This window comes from Geotrypetes seraphini, chromosome 19 (assembly GCF_902459505.1).
Source record: "Geotrypetes seraphini chromosome 19, aGeoSer1.1, whole genome shotgun sequence".
NCBI lineage: Eukaryota > Metazoa > Chordata > Amphibia > Gymnophiona > Dermophiidae > Geotrypetes > Geotrypetes seraphini.
Genome location: NC_047102.1, coordinates 34,059,643 through 34,078,510, shown reverse-complemented (window position 1 = coordinate 34,078,510; position 18,868 = coordinate 34,059,643). Strand labels below are relative to the sequence as shown.

Here is an 18,868-nt window from a genome sequence, read left to right as displayed (position 1 = left end):
ATAGCATCTTTATGTTATTTATTACATAGTTTACAGGTAAAATTTTATGTTTACGCAGATGACATTTCAATACTCATCCCTCTAACCAAACTCATTTCAGAAGTGTTAAATTATATAGTTTTTATTCATACACAAGTGGAAATTTGGACATCTACATTTAGATTGAAATTAAATCCGGGCAAATCAAAATTATTTCTAGCTAGTCCTAATGAAAAAATTACTGAAACAACTTTACTTCTAACAGTCAATCTTATTCGATATCTCCTACACTGAAAATTTTAGTGGTTATTTTAGATCGGTCCTTATCTTTTAAGGCCCATACAGATTCTCTGGTTAAGAGATGTTTTATTGTCCTCTGGAAACTGCGTACTATTAGGAAATATTTTGATGTTATATCATTTTAAATCCTGGTTCAATGTTCAATCCTTTCAATATTGGATTATTGTAATGTTATTTATCTGGGATCGTATAAGATAACTACTAGCTGATTAAAAATCATACAAAATACAGCTATTCGTTTGATTTTTAATCTGAAAAAAACATGATCGTATCAGTGTATATTATCAAAAGCTTCCTTGACTACCGTTTGAGGCTAGAGTGTTATTTAAATTTGGATGCATATGTTTTAAAGTCTTATATGGCTTAGCACCGGCTTACCTTGTTTCTCATTTTAGTTTTTTTATTTCTAAGAAAAATATTCGTAGATCTGGTTGGTTTTATTTTCCTTCAGCAAATGCATGTCGTTACACAAAATTTTTAGATAGGACTTTAGTATTCCAAGCAGGATTAATGAATTCATGTTTGAATCTTCTCGTTTCTCCATTCCTTACTTACTATCAATTTCGAAAGGATCTTAAAACCCACTTATTTAAAACAATATAATATACATTACTGATTTTCCTATTATCATGTAGTTATAATGTACTTTTAATCTTTTTTCTATACTTATTTTAGTCTGTATTGTGTTTTTTTATTCATTAGTTTTAATGCTTGTATTAGTTACTTAGAATTTTATTATGTATGATATTATTATTATATTGTATGCTGAGTACCTATTGTGTAAACCACTATGAACTGCTGGTTAGGCGGTATAGAAAAATAAATGATTATTATTCCTATTGTTAGCCATTGTGGTGTTAAGTGTGACCGATTAATTTGTGCAGTATGCCATTTCTTGATGGAGCGATGTTAACTTGTTGAACTAAAAATTGGTCACTCCATCTGGATTAAGGCTCTTTTATTTATCTACTACCACTATTAATACTTTTTATTATTTCTATAGCACTACCAGACACATACAATGCTGTACATTTAACATGCAAGAGATCGAAAGAGCTTACAATCTAATTATGACAGACACACTGGACAAAAATGGTGAATAAATATATGCAGTTTATGTAGAGAAAATACAAAGGGATGAAGAAGTAGAGAGGGTCAGGGACTAACTACAGGGGGGGGGCTACAGGGGGGGAGTTGACAGACAAATATAGTGCTTTACATGTCGGTGTGGTTAGGACTTAAATGTAGCTTCAAAAAGTGGTCTTTTAGCCTGGATTTGAATTCTACCAGAAATGGAGCCCAATGTACTGAGTCAAGCAGATTGTTCCAGACATACGGTGCAGCAAGTCAGAAGGAACAGAGTCAGGAGTTGGCAGTAGAGGAGAAAGGAACAGACAAGAGAGACTTGCTCGAAGAATGACATTCCTCGGGTGGTTTATAAGGAGAAATAGGAGAGATATTGAGGATCCGCAGAGTGAATACACTTGTAGGTCAGTTAGAGGAGTTTAAAATGTATGTGGAAATGGACAGGGAGCCAATAAAGCGAGGAGAGGAGTAACGTGAGCATAATGACACTGGTGGAAAATGAGGCGGGCAGCAGAATTCGGAACAGATTGAAGGGGAGCGAGAAAGCTTTACGGAAGACCTGCAAGAAGCAAGTTGCAATAGTCCGGGAGAAAAGTGAAAGGAGCATGGATGAGGATCTTGGTAGCATGCTCAGAAAGGAAAGTCCAGATTTTGGTGACATATAGATGAACTTCCTAAGGATGCCATCTTCAAAAATTGGGAGACTCCTTTTTCTGTCACGATAGCTCCATGAAAAATTGATTCCCTCTATAGAATAATATCCTGTCCAGGGTTTGACAAGCCACAACTCCAACATCATTCCTCGCTTGTAGAATCAACAGCTCCAGGGTTTATGCCTCGGCACCACCAGAATGGGAGGGGAGGACTACGGATAAATTGGGTTGTCGCCTTTACCAAAATTCTATGTTGGCCAGCAGAGTTTAAAATTATAACTTCTACATGCCCTTTTACCTTAAACATCTGACATACCACCTCTCAGAGTACGAGCAACATCTTCCCTTGGATTGTCTGGAGGATTTTCAGAACATAGTTCACAATATCCTACAAACTTGAAAGTATATTACAAGAACTGCATTTGATGTTCTCTGCATATCTGTCTTCCTCCTCCACTGCTTGAAGTGCCTCCAATTCCAGTATTCTGCCCTCCAGGAGTCCGACTTGTTTATTCGTAGTTCTCCGCATCAAGTGCATACATAAGACCACCTCCCAGAGCGGAGGAAGTCACACATATGGCAAACGGTGCAGAAAACTGGGTAGCTCAACATCCTGCTTCTGTCTGCTGCTTCCATTGCTGTCCGCTTGCTGATCTGTCATCTGAAGTGGCTTCTCCTTGTGTAGGAATTCTTGTAGCGTCCTTGGTGTTACTGTGAAGTCCTTTTTTATGATTTTAAACCTGCTACTCCTGTTGCTTCTATGTGTCCTCTGTGTCTGCTGTGATTGCCCTCTGCTACTACTGTGTTTGTTTACCACTTGCCTGTGTAGATGTCCTTCCTTAGTGTTTCTTCTTTTGCTCACCCCTTCGCAAAGGCACTCTCGCTAAGGCAAGTGCCTGTAACTCTCGCCTTCGCGTGCTGAACGGCTGAGCTCTGTTGGCCCCTCCCCTTTTAAGGAGGAGCTCCGGTGGACAATGTCAAGGGGGGGCGGAGCTACCTCTCGTCGATGCCCCTTGCTTTCTGTTGTTCCTTCTTCCCCTCTCCTGTTCTCTCCTGCTTTTCTCTTCTTCTCTTTTCCTGCCTCCTGCTTGCCTGCCCAAGCTCTTAATATCCACAAGTCCAAAATGAAAATCTAAAGTTCACTCAAAAAATTATAAATGTAAAGACAAAGAGAGCAAACTTATGCAATATAGTCAACTTCATTAACAGAACTCATACACCCAAAGCATTACTTTATTTTTTCATGTCCTTACTGGGGTGGTGTTTCCCTCAGACACGCCGGGCTTTTGAAAAGTATGGATCTGGTGAAAAAAGAAATATGAAATTCTTAAGAAGGCTGTTATAAGCGTTGCATTTTGAAGAATCAGTACAGATGAAGTTGTACAGCCCCAGAGGAAACTAATTTTGTGAAACGATTCAGTAACTGTCGGGCTCAGCAAGTGAAGTGCTGCTTCTTTCATATTGAAAATACACAGTCATTTGTGTTACAGCCTAATTTTGAATATATTAGTGTATAGACCGATGATGAATACACCATCCCAGAAAGGACATGAAAAAAATAAAGTAATGCGTTGGGTGTATGAGGTCTGTTAATGCAATTGGATATATTGCCATTCTTTGTTAGTTCTTCTGAACATGTGACATGGTTGATAGGGAACCATCTGAAAGTGCCATCTCACAAGATTCTTCTTGCCATGCTGCATTTATCCCAGGACAAGCAGGCAGCATATTCTTTACGCATGGGTGACGTCACCGACGGAGCCCTCGGTACGGACCTTTTTAACTAGAAAGTTCTAGTTGGCCGCACCGCGCGTGCGCGAGTGCCTTCCCGCCCGACAGAGGAGAGCGTGGTCCCCAGTTTCTTCGTTTCCGCGGAGCGAAGAAGACGCGTGTGTTTTTCAACGGCCGTTGAACTCACTTTTTTGCCTTCCCGCTCACGAAATTTCTTCCATTTTCTTTTCATTTTACCTTCGGGTTTCTTTTTCTTTGCTTTATCAAAAAAAAAAAAAAAAAAAAAACTTTATTTTTTTACCCTTTTTTCGTCTTTGCCCCGACGGGGCCTGTTGCCATTATACAGGCCTCGGGGTTCGATTTTGCAGAGGCTGTTTTTCCCTTCATGCCCCCGCAAGCCGGTTTTAAGAAGTGCCAGCGGTGTGCACGCCCGATCTCCCTCACTGACCATGCTGCATTTATAGTACTTCTGTGGCTCCAATATTATGAAATTCTCTTCCCTCAAAACTATCTATAATAAAATACAACTTCTTATATCCTGCAATTTTCAACAGGGAATCATTGCAGCTTACAGCAAGATGATTTTACATTTGTGATATAAAGTTAGAGATAAGCGAGTTTAGCAAATCTGGGGAAAGAATTGAGGTTACTGGGGGGGGGGGAAGAGAGATGTCTTTAGTCTTTTCCTGAAAAGACATTGTGTTGGAAGTTGTTGCAGATGGACTGTTGCAGATGTGTGGTCCTAGGAACTCGAGGATGGAGTTAAACATCTTTGTCTGACGTACACCTTGAGAGGATGGAAAAGGTGTCCTAAATTGCTACGTGTTCCTTGAATTGAGGAAGGTGCGTGAGACCGGAATGCTGGCCACTAGTCTGCTGGTGCATGAGCGAGATCTGCATATAATGGAGGTGCCAGGCATGCAAACCTGCTCCATGCATATTCATTAGGGCTAGCCTGAAAACCCGACTGGCCTGGGGGGTCCCCTGGGAACCACTGGTTTATAGGCTTGACTGTAGTTTCTTTGCTGATCTGATCTGACCAGGTTTGTAATGTAGTTGATATATTTTAGGTAAGCAAGCAACAGAAAAAATGTTTTGCAGTTTTAATCTTAGTTCAATATTTTTAATATGCTGCACCTAACACATTACATCAAGCCCACTTTTTCGAGGCTGCTGTAATGCCTAACTCCCATTCATTTGTAAAGTACCAATGTCTGTTTTCTCATTCCCTTTGTGAGACATTCCCTAACCCCTATTTGTTCTGTTTGTCTGTTTAATTAGACTGTAAGCTCTATCGAACAGGAATTGTTTCTTATATGTTTATTGTACAGCACTGTGTATGATTTGTAGCACTTTAGAAATAAGTAGTAGTAGGACAGTGCTCCCCCATGAATTTGCAGTCCGCGGTCCCAGTCATTTGCAGTGTTTTCCGACCACGAAGGGGAGGCAAGAGAGGGCAGCCGGAGCGCCAGTGAGTGAAGGAAATCACTCGTTGTATGCTTCAACTGCTTCTTCCTGTAGTAAACTTGGGCCTCACTGGTCAGGAGCTGCTTTGACACACAACTCCTGATTGGTGAGGCCTGACTTTAGTACAGGAAGGAGGCCTGTATATCACACCAATGTAAATATATTTACCATTCCCTCTTTCCAAATTGATCCACAGTGCCTCTTCCTTGTCCTGCAGATCCGTTAATTGTTTCAATTGAATGTGATCTTTAACATATAACACTACTCCTACTCCTTTTCTTCCTACCATGCCTTTCATGAACAGATTATAGCCCAGTATAACCACATTCCAGTTACGGGTCTCTGTAAATCACATCTCCGTGATCGCCACCATATCCAACTCATCTTCTTCCATCACAGCTTCTAGATCCAGAATCTTGTTTCTCATTCTTCGAGCGTTATATATATATATACTGCTTTCCAGATATTGCCCTCTTTTCCAATGCACGTCGAGGAATTCAGTGATTTACTTACCCTGAGGGCTTATACTCACCGGGGGATTTGATCAGCCTGCCCCATTGCTTCTAGTTTAAAGCCCTCTTTAGTAGATTAGCTGGGAGCAGGACCGCAGAAGACAAACATGAATAGGGATGGAAGAGTGGTAGACCCTGATCGGTTTTCCGAGGGTTGTGTTTGTGAGGAGTTAACTAAATTAAAGGTAGGCAAAGCAATTGGGCCGGATGGGAATTTCTGGTGACTCCGCTGGCTGACCTTTTCTGTGCTTCTCTAGAGCTGGGAGTGGCACCGGGATAGGCATGTGGGATCTCTTAGAGAGAGGAAGAGATAATGGTTACTGCGGATGAGCAGACTGGATGGGCCATTTGGCCTTTATCTGCCATCATGTTTCTGCGTTTCTATATAACATGCAAGATTTTAAACAATACTTACAATTATCATGTTTTAGCTTGTTGAAAGCATATTTACACAACAGAATGAAAAGTTTGCCTGCTCACAGCATTAAAAAAATGTGTTGATCTATTTAAAAATGTAATGCAGTGCTACACTTATTGATATTCCCTGATGAAGCCCAATAATATCGGGTGATCCTGTTGGATGTTTGTTGAGATAAGTGCCATGTACATGCATTACACTCCGCACATCTTTTTATGTTAATATCAATATTAAAAAATTGAGAGTTTTTTTTTGAGATCAAGGAGTGAAAATGGAACTTTTAGAGGCTTTGAAACTATAATTTCTGTGAAGTTCCAAACATGATGGGCCATTTGGCCTTTATCTGCCATCATGTTTCTATTGTCTATGCCTCTGTCTGAGGTCTCTTTCCTTTGAAGTATACTTACTGCAGGCAAACTTTTCATTCTGTTGTGGTTTTATTGGCAATATGCTCTAACCTCACAATTTGTTTGAAAGTATATTTATGGGAAATGACAAATATTTATGTTCACATGAAAACTTAATTTTTCTCCAATGTAACTTATATGCACTTAACAGGTTTTAGAAATGTCTTTTTATTTGGCATGGAAGTTTCTAGAATTAGGTGGATGATTGTACAGAATAAGAAAGCAGCACTGACACTCTGTTATCAGTTCTGTTCTTGTGTTCTTCTCCATTACCACAATGCATGAAGATTTTTAGTAGTTGGAATGGGAAGATCTAGATGATCACAAGTTACAACCTTTTCATTCTCCGTAATGCTCTGGGGTTTGGGTTCCCAGTGCTTCTCTCTTGTAGCAGTGCTAAGCAGTGTTCTTCAACCAATGGTCCGCAGAAATTTTCTGCCGGTCCACAGGACCAGCACGTCCATCGGGCCCAAGACAGTGTTCTTCAGCTGCCGGTCCATGGTACGATCTTTGGGCCAGCTTCCTGAGTGCTGCAGTGCACAAAGCCGTGGGAAAAAGCTCCTAAGCGAGGCTTCCGGTTCAGGCGCAGGACGCACGCGAGGAGCCGCAGCACTCAGGGAGCCGGCCCGAAGATGCCACGTTGATCATACCGTGGACCAGTCCAAAGATAACACCGGGGGGTAGGCCAGAAGGCAAGGCACAGCATGGAGAGAGAGAGACAAGAACAGTAGGGGAAATGCTTTTATTGTTTGATTGATTTGTCTGGTCAGGGAGAAATGCATTTGTTTCTTTTTCTCTGGAGTCATACTGCTTGCAGAGTCTTGCATCTTAGGGTTTGATTGTGAATATTAGTACTTTGAGTTTTTGGTCCTGCATTTGCATGGGGTTATCTGTTTTCTGGTAGGAATGAGTGTTGAAAAGCATACAGTGTGCTTTGTGTAGTTTAATTTTGTGGTTAACCATTATGTGTTGATAATATGATTGTACTGTGTATATATACGAAAAATGAATTGAAAAAATGGTGTTACAATTAGTACTATTATGGAGGTGGTATCTAGGGTGGAGATAGGCACGACTTAGCCCAGTGTTCTTCAACTTTCGGGCTGCGGACCAGTGCCGGTCCACAAAATAATTATTTTATTTCCGCTGGTCCATAGGCGTCAAAAGGTTGAAGAACACTGCTATAAAGTATTTGTACAGTATCCAGTTCTAGACTAGACTGTCCTGCTGTGTAGTTTGTGGTGGCTGTGCAGGAAAGCCGGATCCGGCAAATAGTCTGCTGAGGGAATGGATGTTTTTCATTTTTGTGATATAGTTTTTAGTTGTAAACCACTTTGATGTATGAAATTGAAAGGGGATTGCATTTGATATACAGTAAATCCCCGCAAATTTGCATTTCGCAAATCACAGACTTAGTAATTCACGGTATTTTCCGACCGCCTCTTCCTGGTACTAAAGTCATGGTTACATCGATCAGGAGCTGCTTTGACACGCTATCTGGCGTATCAAAGCAGCTCATGATTGGTGTAACCATGACTTTAGTACCAGGAAGAGGCGGTCGGAAAATATGCCCGGCTTCGTAAGTACAATTTCAGCACCCGCCGGCATCCCAGCTGCCCTCTCCTGCCTTCGATCAGCTGAAAAACCGTATTTGCAGTTTTTCAAAATTCATGGGTGTTCCTGGAACGGAACCCCCCCCCCCCCCAAATTTCGGGGGAGTACTGTACTGCCTTTCTGTGGGTAGAATCAAAGTTACTTTGTACTTGCTCAGTCTTAAGAGGCAGCAGTGGGAATTGTACCTGATTCACCCAGGTTCTCAGGCTACTGCACTAACCATTAGGTGGCAGTATAGTAAAATTTTAAATAAGCAAAGTACATGGGTGTCAGGTCAAAAGTGCGCTGGGACAAAGGCGCGCGCAGACAACTGAGCGCAATGTGGAGGCGTGCGCTGAAGAAAATGACAGTTTTAAAGGGCTTCGACAGGGTTGTGGGGGGGGCATTGTGGGGGGTTTGGGAGGTTGTAACCCCCCACATTTTACTAAAAACTTCACTTTTTCCCTAAAAAACAGGGAAACAGTTAAGTTTACAGTATAATGAGGGCGGTTACAACCCCCCAAACTCCCCTCCAACGCCACTGCGATCTGTATTAAGTAAAGTGTGGGGGGTTCCCCAACAAAAAACCCTGTTGGAGCCCCTAAAAACACTCTTTTTCTTTGGTGCGCGCTTCCGTCTTGCGCTCAGTTGTCGGCGCGCGCCTTTGTCTTCGGCGGTTTTGTCTATGAACCAAGTAATAATAATAATAATAACTTTATTCTTGTATACCGCATTACCATGGAAGTTCTATGCGGTTAACAGAAGAAGAGACTGTACATTTACAGTGATGTTACAATTTCGTTAAGGTTAGATTTACATTTTGGACGATACAAATTTGGTCGGGTTACCTTTACGTTTTTTGACAATAAATGTGCTGTGAAGTTATTTTGGCAGTTAGGTTATATGTATATGTACATGTATATCAAACGTCAGTCCTGCTCAGGTTTTCAAGATCTCCACAAAAGGTCAATATGAAATGTGTCTGTGCATTGAGATTCTAGAAGAGGCGCCTAGCCAGTTTCCAAGCGGAATTCAAAATTGATTAATTGACTTAAATGGCGTGATAGTTAAAAACAAGTTTCAAGTTTATTTAAAAGTTTTATTATACCGCCTAATCAGGCTTCTAGGCGGTGTGCATTAATCAATAAAAACAGTCGAGTTAACAAACACATTCGGGGGAACAATTAACCAAACAGACAGACTTGTACAAAAGAAAAAAAAGGGGTTGAACTACAATCTTATAGGAAAGAGACACTGAAGGTAGGGGAAAGACGAAAAGAAAGGAAGTGAAAATGTCAGCATTAAAAGCTGATTAAAAACGATCAATTTAAGTTCTATGTGGAAATCAGCACAGCGCCTACTGGTGCCTACGTGACAAGTGGGCATAGTTAGGGGCAGAGTTTGGGGCATGGAATGACTTAGGTGTTGGTATGTATCTGTAAATGAGGCCAGGAAAACCTTGGCCTATTATACCAGCACCTAAAATTATGACCCCTACCGACGCCTAAGTCAGGCACTGCTAGGCGTGATTCTATATCTGGCGCCTTAAATCGATCAATATGGTATAGAATCGGGGCCTTTATGCAAATATATTGTATGCCTAGTCTTTCATGATATTGTGAAAACTAGACTCATAACCCTGAAAGATTGCTGTTTCATCTCCATGCTTTCCACCAGAGCTTCCTCCAAGAGGGTATCCTTCCAATACATTCTAGACCGCCCTTCTTCTTCAGGAAGCTCAAGCTCTGCTTCATCTCCGTTCCATCGAGGAAGTTCCTCTGGAACAGCATAGCGCAGGGGTTTTTACTCCCGTTACTTCCTAGTTTCGAAGAAGACGGGCGATCTGCGACCCATTCTGGTTCTCAGGGCTCTCAACAAATTTTTGTGTGTGTGTGAAGAGTGAACATGGGTGGGGGGGAAGTGCGGGGAGCTGCCATGGACTTGTGAGGGGGCTGTATTGGTTGGGAGTTGGGGGAGAGAGCGGGGAAGGGATACTGAGCGGCCGTTTTGGTTGGACTTTAGGAGGATATGTGATCACATTTCGTATGATAATAGAGAAGTTCAATGGCTGTATTTTGAACAAGCTGAAAATAGTGTAGTTGAATGTTTGGATTGCCTCAGTTTATCTATTCTACATAAGTCTATATGTATCTTATTTTATGGCATGGTATACTGAGTTAAAAATATAGGATCTGATTATTTGTAAAACAAAAAAATACAGCTAGTTCTCTGTGGAAACCTCTCAGCCTGCAGCAGGGGAAGAGCTAGCACTTGACTATGCCTAATTCATTGTATTCATATTTGCTTAAAAAAAAAAGCAAAAGAGGGAATCTGTTCCATCACATGCTCAGCATAGCTGTGGTTTCCCTGCCTGCACTGCAGCAGGACGGATGGAAAAGGATAACCCCACTCCTTGCTGCACCTGTATGGATGTCTTGTTCGCTCATGCCCTCGGTGAATGCTTTCTCTAGGCTGCCAGAAAAATGAGGAGCGACCTCTTCCGTTGCTCACACCCACATTCTGCAGGCTGTGATGCACCCAGTGCTGGCTCGGTGCCCAGCTCCCAGCCGTGCCTTCATTCCTTCATTGCTAGGAGCAAAATGTGAAGAGGAGACAGGTGGGTTTTAAGTTGGAGACTCCAGCACCGTTCGCTACGGTTGTTAGCCTATGTCTATCGTATGTTCTCCCCTGTTCAGTCCACCAGATTAAAGTAAGTGCAATTTTTCACTTAAACCAGAAATGATGCAGCATTATCTGGGCTGGTTTATCACTGCTTTTAGAGGACCGTACTGTTAATAGAGTTTGCTGATGGCATAATAACAGGAGTGTGAATGATAACTCAGATTGCCTGAAGCCAGCCAGACTGTGCATGTTTGAAGGCATTTTTCACCGAATTCATATGGGAGCACAGCGTCGATTTTGTAATATTAGGAAATGGTGAAGTCAGACCTTGGTCTGCAAATTTTTGCTATAGATGAACAGGAAAGAAATGGTATACCTAGCATATACATAGCAGGAGAATTTAGGGTTTTGATGAAATCTTTTTTTAATGTTCCCCATGCCTTTGATGACTTGAATGTGGCTGCACTGGGATCCCTTCTGGTGATAGGTGGTACTGAAATATTCAACTTGAAAATAACTGCTGGAGGGGTAAAGAAGTAGAAAATAGAGGTAAAGTAATCAAATAGGGTTCCCTGTAATATGCCAAGAGTTCAAGATTTTTTAAAGAGGACATGGGTTGGCCTTGTGTTTTGGCAGCAGTGCAGGCCGTGAAGGGTAGTGCATTGGAGCAAAGGAGTTCTTAATACCGTATTGACCCCCGCTCAGAGGAAATGGCACTGAAGTGTTTAAGTGTGGGAAAGAGACTCCCTTTTCCAGCATGCTACCAGTGCCAGTTCGGAAGTCTTACAAAATGAGCCATCTTGGGAGATGGGTATAATTTTTAATTGAATTTAAATTGAAGGCAGATAAAGACCATATGGCCTATCCGTGCCATCTACTTTTATTACTACTACTAATCATTTCTATAGTGCTACTAAACATAGTGGGATCTCTCGGAGAGAGAAAGAGATAATGGTTACTGTGGATGGGCAGACCAGATAGGCTATTTGGCCTTTATCTGCCATCATGTTTCTATGCATCAAATCATAGAAGAGAGAGTCCCTGTTCAAAAGAGCTTACAATCTAGTCAAGACATTCCGACTAGACAAGAAGATGCATTGGTACACAGTGCTCAGGTGGGGGAATTACAGAGGCTCTGCGCCTGTCCCCATCCCTGCCCTGTCGTTAACCGTGGGTTCCCGTCCCAGTGTCATTCTCTAATTCAGATGCAGTTGTCATCTCCACCACTTCTACCAGGAGGCTATTCCGCAAATTCACCTCCCTTTCTGTGAAGAAGTATTTCCTCAGGTTACTTCCGAGTCGGTTCCTCTTTCACCTTCATCCTACGTGCCCTGATTCCAAAGCTTCCTTTCAATGAAGAGATTTGCCTCCTGTGCATTTATGTTCTGTAGGTATTTAAACTTCTTTCTCATATCTCCCCTTTCCCACCTTTGGGCATGTATTGAGATTAAGTCTGTCCCCATACACTTCTTCCTCTTACTGAAGTTCAAAGAGGTTATAACATCAAAAGAAAGGCAAATATTTGCCATGTCAGATTTTCACAGTTTACTATCAAACGTAACATAGCTTCCACAGATAAATCATATTGATAATTCAGGACATAACCAAAACAACATAGCATGCTACCAATTTCATCCAGTCTGAATTTCCTAAACTACTGAGAGTACTGTATACTGACTATGTCAAATAAGTCTGGCTGCTTTCACTGTCTCGGCTTGTTTATGTAGTTTTGCTGGTTTTGTCCAGGTCTTGCTTTTAATTGAAATTTATTTTTAACTAGAGATGGTCACTAGTTACAGATAGATGCAAGAGCCAAGTCAAGTTCAATCAGAAGTTGTTTAGTTTTAAACTATTGGAAAATAAACTGGTACGTTCGTAAGTTCTTATTATAACTAACCATGACACAAACAACAGTGGGGTTGATGAAACCAAAAGACCAACCAGTATCTCAACAAGGGTTGGCCTCTGAGTTGACACAAATAGTGTTTCAGCATGCTTTTTTTTCCACATACGCACACTTTCTACGTTGGTGTTAATTACGCCATCAGTCCTTTTTTATTGACAGTTCCATTGGTTACCTTTTGAGGCACGCGTTCTTTTTAAATTACGCTGTCTTTGCTTTAAAGATCTTTCTGGTCTGGCTCCGGGATACCTATCCTCTCAATTCAATTTTTATAGATCATTAATAAACACTCGTACTAATTTTATGTTCAGACTTGTTGTTACAAGAGATTTTTAAATAAGACATTTGCCTTTCAATTAGGAAAAATGAACTCTTGGTATTTCAAATGTATTCTTCTAATGTTTTTAGAAAGTTTTAAAAAACACATTTGTTTGATAAGTTTTTTACATAACTTTGTTCTTAACTGTATATTTTCATCATGTTTCTTCCATGTATATTTCACTGATTGTGCAGTAGTTCTTCTCTGTGAACCGCCTGGAACTTTTATGGATGGGTGGTATACAAGAATAAAGTTATTATTATTAAGGGCTCCTTTTATTGAGTCGCACTTAATAGCGTTATGCGTGATGAAAAGTCACGTGCGTTAACCCTGCTAGCGCGGCTCAATAAAAGGAGCCCTAAGTGTATCACACAGGACACATCCTCTTGTGGGATGATCCATATTATTTTTGATTCTAGCTAGTGTTCTCGTCAGGGATTTCGACACAAGATATAGGCACCTGAAGCAGGCTTTTTTAGCCAAAAGATGGTTTTTTGTCAAGTCTGAGTCCAACTGTTGTTGAGATACAGGTCCAAGATCCTTCTTTATCTGAAATTCTTGCGACCAGTCATATTTCAGTTTTTGGAATTTTTCTCAATTTTCGGAATGGTAATGTGAAGTCGGAAAAAGACAGACCACAAGACCATAAAATTGCCACCAAACTTTTTTTTTTTAAATTTCAAAATAAGACAAACATTAAACACTTCAAGCACAAATGTATTCACCAAAGAGCCTTCAGTCTGTCTGTCATATGCCTGTACTGGCTGACGTGTTCCTGCCTCAAATTTTCATGTAGAGATAAAATATATAATAAAATAAATAATAAAATATATAATAAAATCATGTAGAGATAAAATATATAATAAAATATATCATATAATATAATAAAATAAATAATATAATAAAATAAAATATATAATATAATAAAATAAAATATATAATAAATATATAATAAAAAATCATGTAGAGATAAAATATATAATATAATATAATAAAATAAATAATATAATAAAATAAAATATATAATAAATATATAATAAAAAATCATGTAGAGATAAAATATATAATAAAATATATAATATAATATAATAAAATAAATAATATAATAAAATAAAATATATAATAAATATATAATAAAAAATCATGTAGAGATAAAATATATAATAAAATATATAATATAATATAATAAAATAAATAATATAATAAAATAAAATATATAATAAATATATAATAAAAAATCATGTAGAGATAAAATATATAATAAAATCATTAAATATAGGCGTGCACATCCAAACAATTTTCCAACACTAAGAACAACTGATGAACAAACACCCTATTGTTAGGGATAGAGTCGCACAATTCACAGAGGACCCTTTTATGCAAATCTTCTACCACGGCTTTGTAAAAGGGGCTGAAAGAGTGCGTATTACTGAGGAAAGAGTCACAAACACAAGCTTCAAGCACTTGGAACACAAACTTGTTCCAAACATAGTCTTTAGAGACACATAATGCATTTAAGATATTTTGGCTGAGAAAGACTATCTTCTGTCTGTATTCAGCTAGTTGAGGATTGGGCAGGAACAGTGGCAGTTTCTTTTTTTTGTTTTTTAAGACTTCTTCCAGTGTCATCTGTCTAATTAACAAAGGTTTCTATTTCAGTAGTACACAGAGGTAACCTTTTTCCCCCCCATAAAAGGAGGAAAAAAGGTTGACTCAAGCATAAAAATGATTTATTTATTTTTCTATACCGTTCTCCCAAGGGAGCTCAGAACGGTTTACAGGAATTTATTCAGGTACTTAAGCATTTTTCCCTGTCTGTCCCGGTGGGCTCGCAATCTATCTAATGTACCTGGGGCAATGGGGGGATTAAGTAACTTGCCCAGGGTCACAAGGAGCAGCATGGGATTGAACCCACAACCTCAACCTAGTCCTATTACGTTCAAGGATCGGAAAGCCAACAAAATAGAATATAAAGACGATAACAAATCTGTGTAACATAAGTTAAAAGGGAACAGAAAAGGATCAATATAGCCCTCTAAGGAGCAAGTAGAAATAGATCATAGGCCAGCAATCAAGAAAAGAAATGCAACCTACTGTGTAAGAGGAACTAGCAAAGCTCTCATAAAACTGAGGGAGGCCAGGAAGGCAGTTAAGCAAGAAAGACTGAAATAGACAAGAAAGTCGCTGTCAGTGAAGGCAAAAGATAAATGGCATCTAAGGAAAATACAGATAAACCAAAGGGGCACTAACCAAATTAAAAGGAAAAGTGGCAGCTTAAAAGGAAGTGGGTTAGGTTAGATACAGAAAGGGTAAAGGAATTATTTTGCATCCCCTCTCTTTCTCCACATATGTATTATGAAGGCGAAGAAAATATGTATAAGGCAGGAAATGGGGCATTAAAGATTGTGAAATGATTGAAAAAATCCAAAAGAGGAAATACTTAACATGCTTGGTTAATTCTGAGACGACAAGAGGCAGAACTGACTGCAGCGTTGACACTGATGAACAGAAGGAATGGCAGAAGGAAAATAGGAATGATACTGACTTTAGTGGTTTAAATTGCACCAGTGTGGGAAGAGGGTTATGCACAAAGGAGGTACCAAGCAGGCATTTAACATTTTATTACTCTCAACCATCCAACAATTCTGAGCGAGTTACAATAAGAACATAAGAATTGCCGCTGCTGGGTCAGACCAGTGGTCCATCGTGCCCGGCAGTCCGCTCACGCGGCGGTCCTTTGGTTAAGACCAGCGCCCTAACTGAGACTAAGCCCGACCAGCACACGTCCTTGTTCAGTAGGAACTTGTCCAACCTTGTCTTGAATCCCTGGAGGATGTTTTCCCCTATGACAGACTCCGGAAGAGCGTTCCAGTTTTCCACCACTCTCTGGGTGAAGAAGAACTTCCTTACGTTTGTACGGAATCTATCCCCTTTCAACTTCAGAGAGTGCCCTCTCGTTCTCCCTACCTTGGAGAGGGTGAACAACCTGTCCTTATCTACTAAGTCTATCCCCTTCAGTACCTTAAGAACATAAGAATTGCCGCTGCTGGGTCAGACCAGTGGTCCATCGTCCAGCAGTCAAAGACCAGTGCCCTAACTGAGACTAGCCCTACCAGCGCACGTTCTTGTTCAGCAGGAACTTGTCCAACCTTGTCTTGAATCCCTGGAGGATGTTTTCCCCTATGACAGACTCCGGAAGAGCGTGCCAGTTTTCCACCACTCTCTGGGTGAAGAAGAACTTCCTTACGTTTGTACGGAATCTATCCCCTTTCAACTTCAGAGAGTGCCCTCTCGTTCTCCCTACCTTGGAGAGGGTGAACAACCTGTCCTTATCTACTAAGTCTATCCCCTTCAGTACCTTAAGAACATAAGAATTGCCGCTGCTGGGTCAGACCAGTGGTCCATCGTCCAGCAGTCAAAGACCAGTGCCCTAACTGAGACTAGCCCTACCAGCGCACGTTCTTGTTCAGCAGGAACTTGTCCAACCTTGTCTTGAATCCCTGGAGGATGTTTTCCCCTATGACAGACTCCGGAAGAGCGTGCCAGTTTTCCACCACTCTCTGGGTGAAGAAGAACTTCCTTACGTTTGTACGGAAACTATCCCCTTTCAACTTTAGAGAGTGCCCTCTCGTTCTCCCTACCTTGGAGAGGGTGAACAACCTGTCCTTATCTACTAAGTCTATCCCCTTCAGTACCTTGAATGTTTTGATCATGTCCCTTCTCAATCTCCTCTGTTCGAGGGAGAAGAGGCCCAGTTTCTCTAATCCAACATGCATAATTAAAACAATGTCACAAAATACGAAAATACATAAAAACAAATCATTTCATAAACAATGGCAAACAATAATATTCTTCATAACTCAGTCATTTACCAAAACCAACAAACATTCACAACACAATAAAGATTCACTTAAATAATTCCTACTCAATCATTTACCGAAACATTTCTGGAAAACAAAGTTTTAACCAATTTCCTGAACTGAAGTAAACTGGTAGCATTCTTTACATCCGATGGTAATGCATTCCACAACATTCTAGCCTGGACAGTTAATAAAGCATGCCGAATGCCAAACACCTTTATCTGTTTAATAGATGGAACCTCAAGACTGATCTTATCTTCAGCTCGTAAAGCACGACGAGGATGATATATTTGCAGAAGAGAGCTAAGTAGAGTTGGACATTTGTCCTTCCAACAGCTTAAAGATTACACAAACCATTTAAAACTCTATGTCAGAGGTGCCCACACTTTTTGGGCTTGTGAGCTACTTTTTAAATGACCAAGTCAAAATGATCTACCAACAATAAAATAAAAAAACAAAACACAAAGCACACTGTACGCATAGAAAATGTTAATTATCATTCCTATTCCAGGGTTTTTCAAAGAGGTCAAAGCAGATGACTCTATGCACTATCACCTCAGTAACAACCATACAAAAATAGACAAATATACCCCCCTCCCTTTTTACTTAACCACGATAGCAGTTTTTAGCGCAGGGAGCTGCGCTGAATGCCCAGCGCTGCTCTCGACACTCATAGGCTCCCTGAGCTAAAAACCTCTATTGCGATTTAGTAAAAGGGGACCTTAGTGTAAAATATAGACAGCAGATATAAATTCAGACACATTTTGATCACTAAATTTAAAATAAAATCATTTTTCCTACCTTTTCTGGTGATTTCATGAGTCTCTGGTTGCACTTTCTTCTTTTGACTGTGCATACAATCTTTCTTCCCTTCTTTTAGCCTGTAGGCTATGCTTCCTCTCCTCCAGACCTCATTCCTTCCCCCAACTTTTCCTTCCTCTTCCCTGCCCTTTCTTTCTCTCTGCCTCCCTTTCTTTTTTTTCTGTTTCTCTTCTTTCCTTCTGTCTCCCTGCCTGCCCTTTTTCTTTCTTTCTCCCTGCCCTCCCCCAAGCCACTGCCACTGCCATCGAGGACCAGGACCCAAACGCCACCAATAACAGGCCCCAAGCTCTCCCTGCTTCGGCCAGCCAGCATTCCTCTCCCCGACGTCAATTCTGCCATCGGGAAGAGGAAGGCTGATCAGCCCAAGATCATGATCAACCTATTGGGGAAATGCTGCCGGGTCCTGCCTTCGCGGAAACTGAAAGTAGGAAGGACCCGGCAGCAAGAAGAGGAAATGCTTCATTTACTTGTCTCCCGCCTTAGCCCGTAGCGAACGCTTGCTTCAGGGCTCTCAACATGTGCGTGCCAGCTTCCCTTCTCCCCTCCCCCCCGGACATAACTTCCGGTTTCGGAGGGAAGAGAAGACAAGCCGGCATGCACACTTTAGAGCCCGGAGCATAAGTTCGCTACGGGCTGAAATCTCCAAGCCGTTTTTTTGGGGTTTTTTTTAATGTTCAGCAGCGGCAGATGACAGCTGGGCGGACCGCCCAGCTAAAAGGCCCTAGGGAGAACACTGGAGAGGAAGGCTGATCGGCCCGTAGATCAGGACGGCAACACGAGTCTGCAATCGACTCACGTTGCCTTCCTGAGCTACTGGTCGATCGCGATCGACGTGTTGGCCACCCCTGCTCTATGTGATAAGCAATAGGCAGCCAATAAAGATCACAAAAGATAAGTGTAATGTGGTCAAACTTGGATGCTCCCACAATCACACGAGCTGTCACATTTTGAGCCAACTGTAATGCTTGAATCATAAAGGCCCAAGCAAAGAGAGTTACAGTAATCAAACATAGATGTTAATATTGCCCCAATAACAGTTCAAAAATGTTCCACCGATGGATAATCTCTTAACCTTCTAAAAAAGACCTTGGAAATTACCATCTTGATTTTTGGCTTAAAAGAGAGCATCAAATCCAATATAACTCCAAAATATTTACACTATCTTTAGATGGTCACAGCAGGAGGTGGAAAAGCGA

The 18,868-nt window shown here is 40.8% G+C and overlaps 1 protein-coding gene across 5 annotated transcripts in view; it reads left to right on the top strand.

Annotated features, from left to right (window-relative positions):
- Positions 1 to 18,868, top strand: part of TOLLIP (toll interacting protein) — a 77,517-nt gene that overhangs the window by 1,669 nt on the left and 56,980 nt on the right. The window contains exon 1 of one of the 5 annotated variants that reach the window (XM_033928286.1): positions 10,728 to 10,856. The exons of the other annotated variants lie outside the window; for them this stretch is intronic. The gene's annotated coding sequence lies outside the window, so the exon portion shown is untranslated. Of the gene's footprint in view, positions 1 to 10,727; positions 10,857 to 18,868 lie in introns of those variants that run through there. 5 annotated transcript variants of the gene reach the window in all.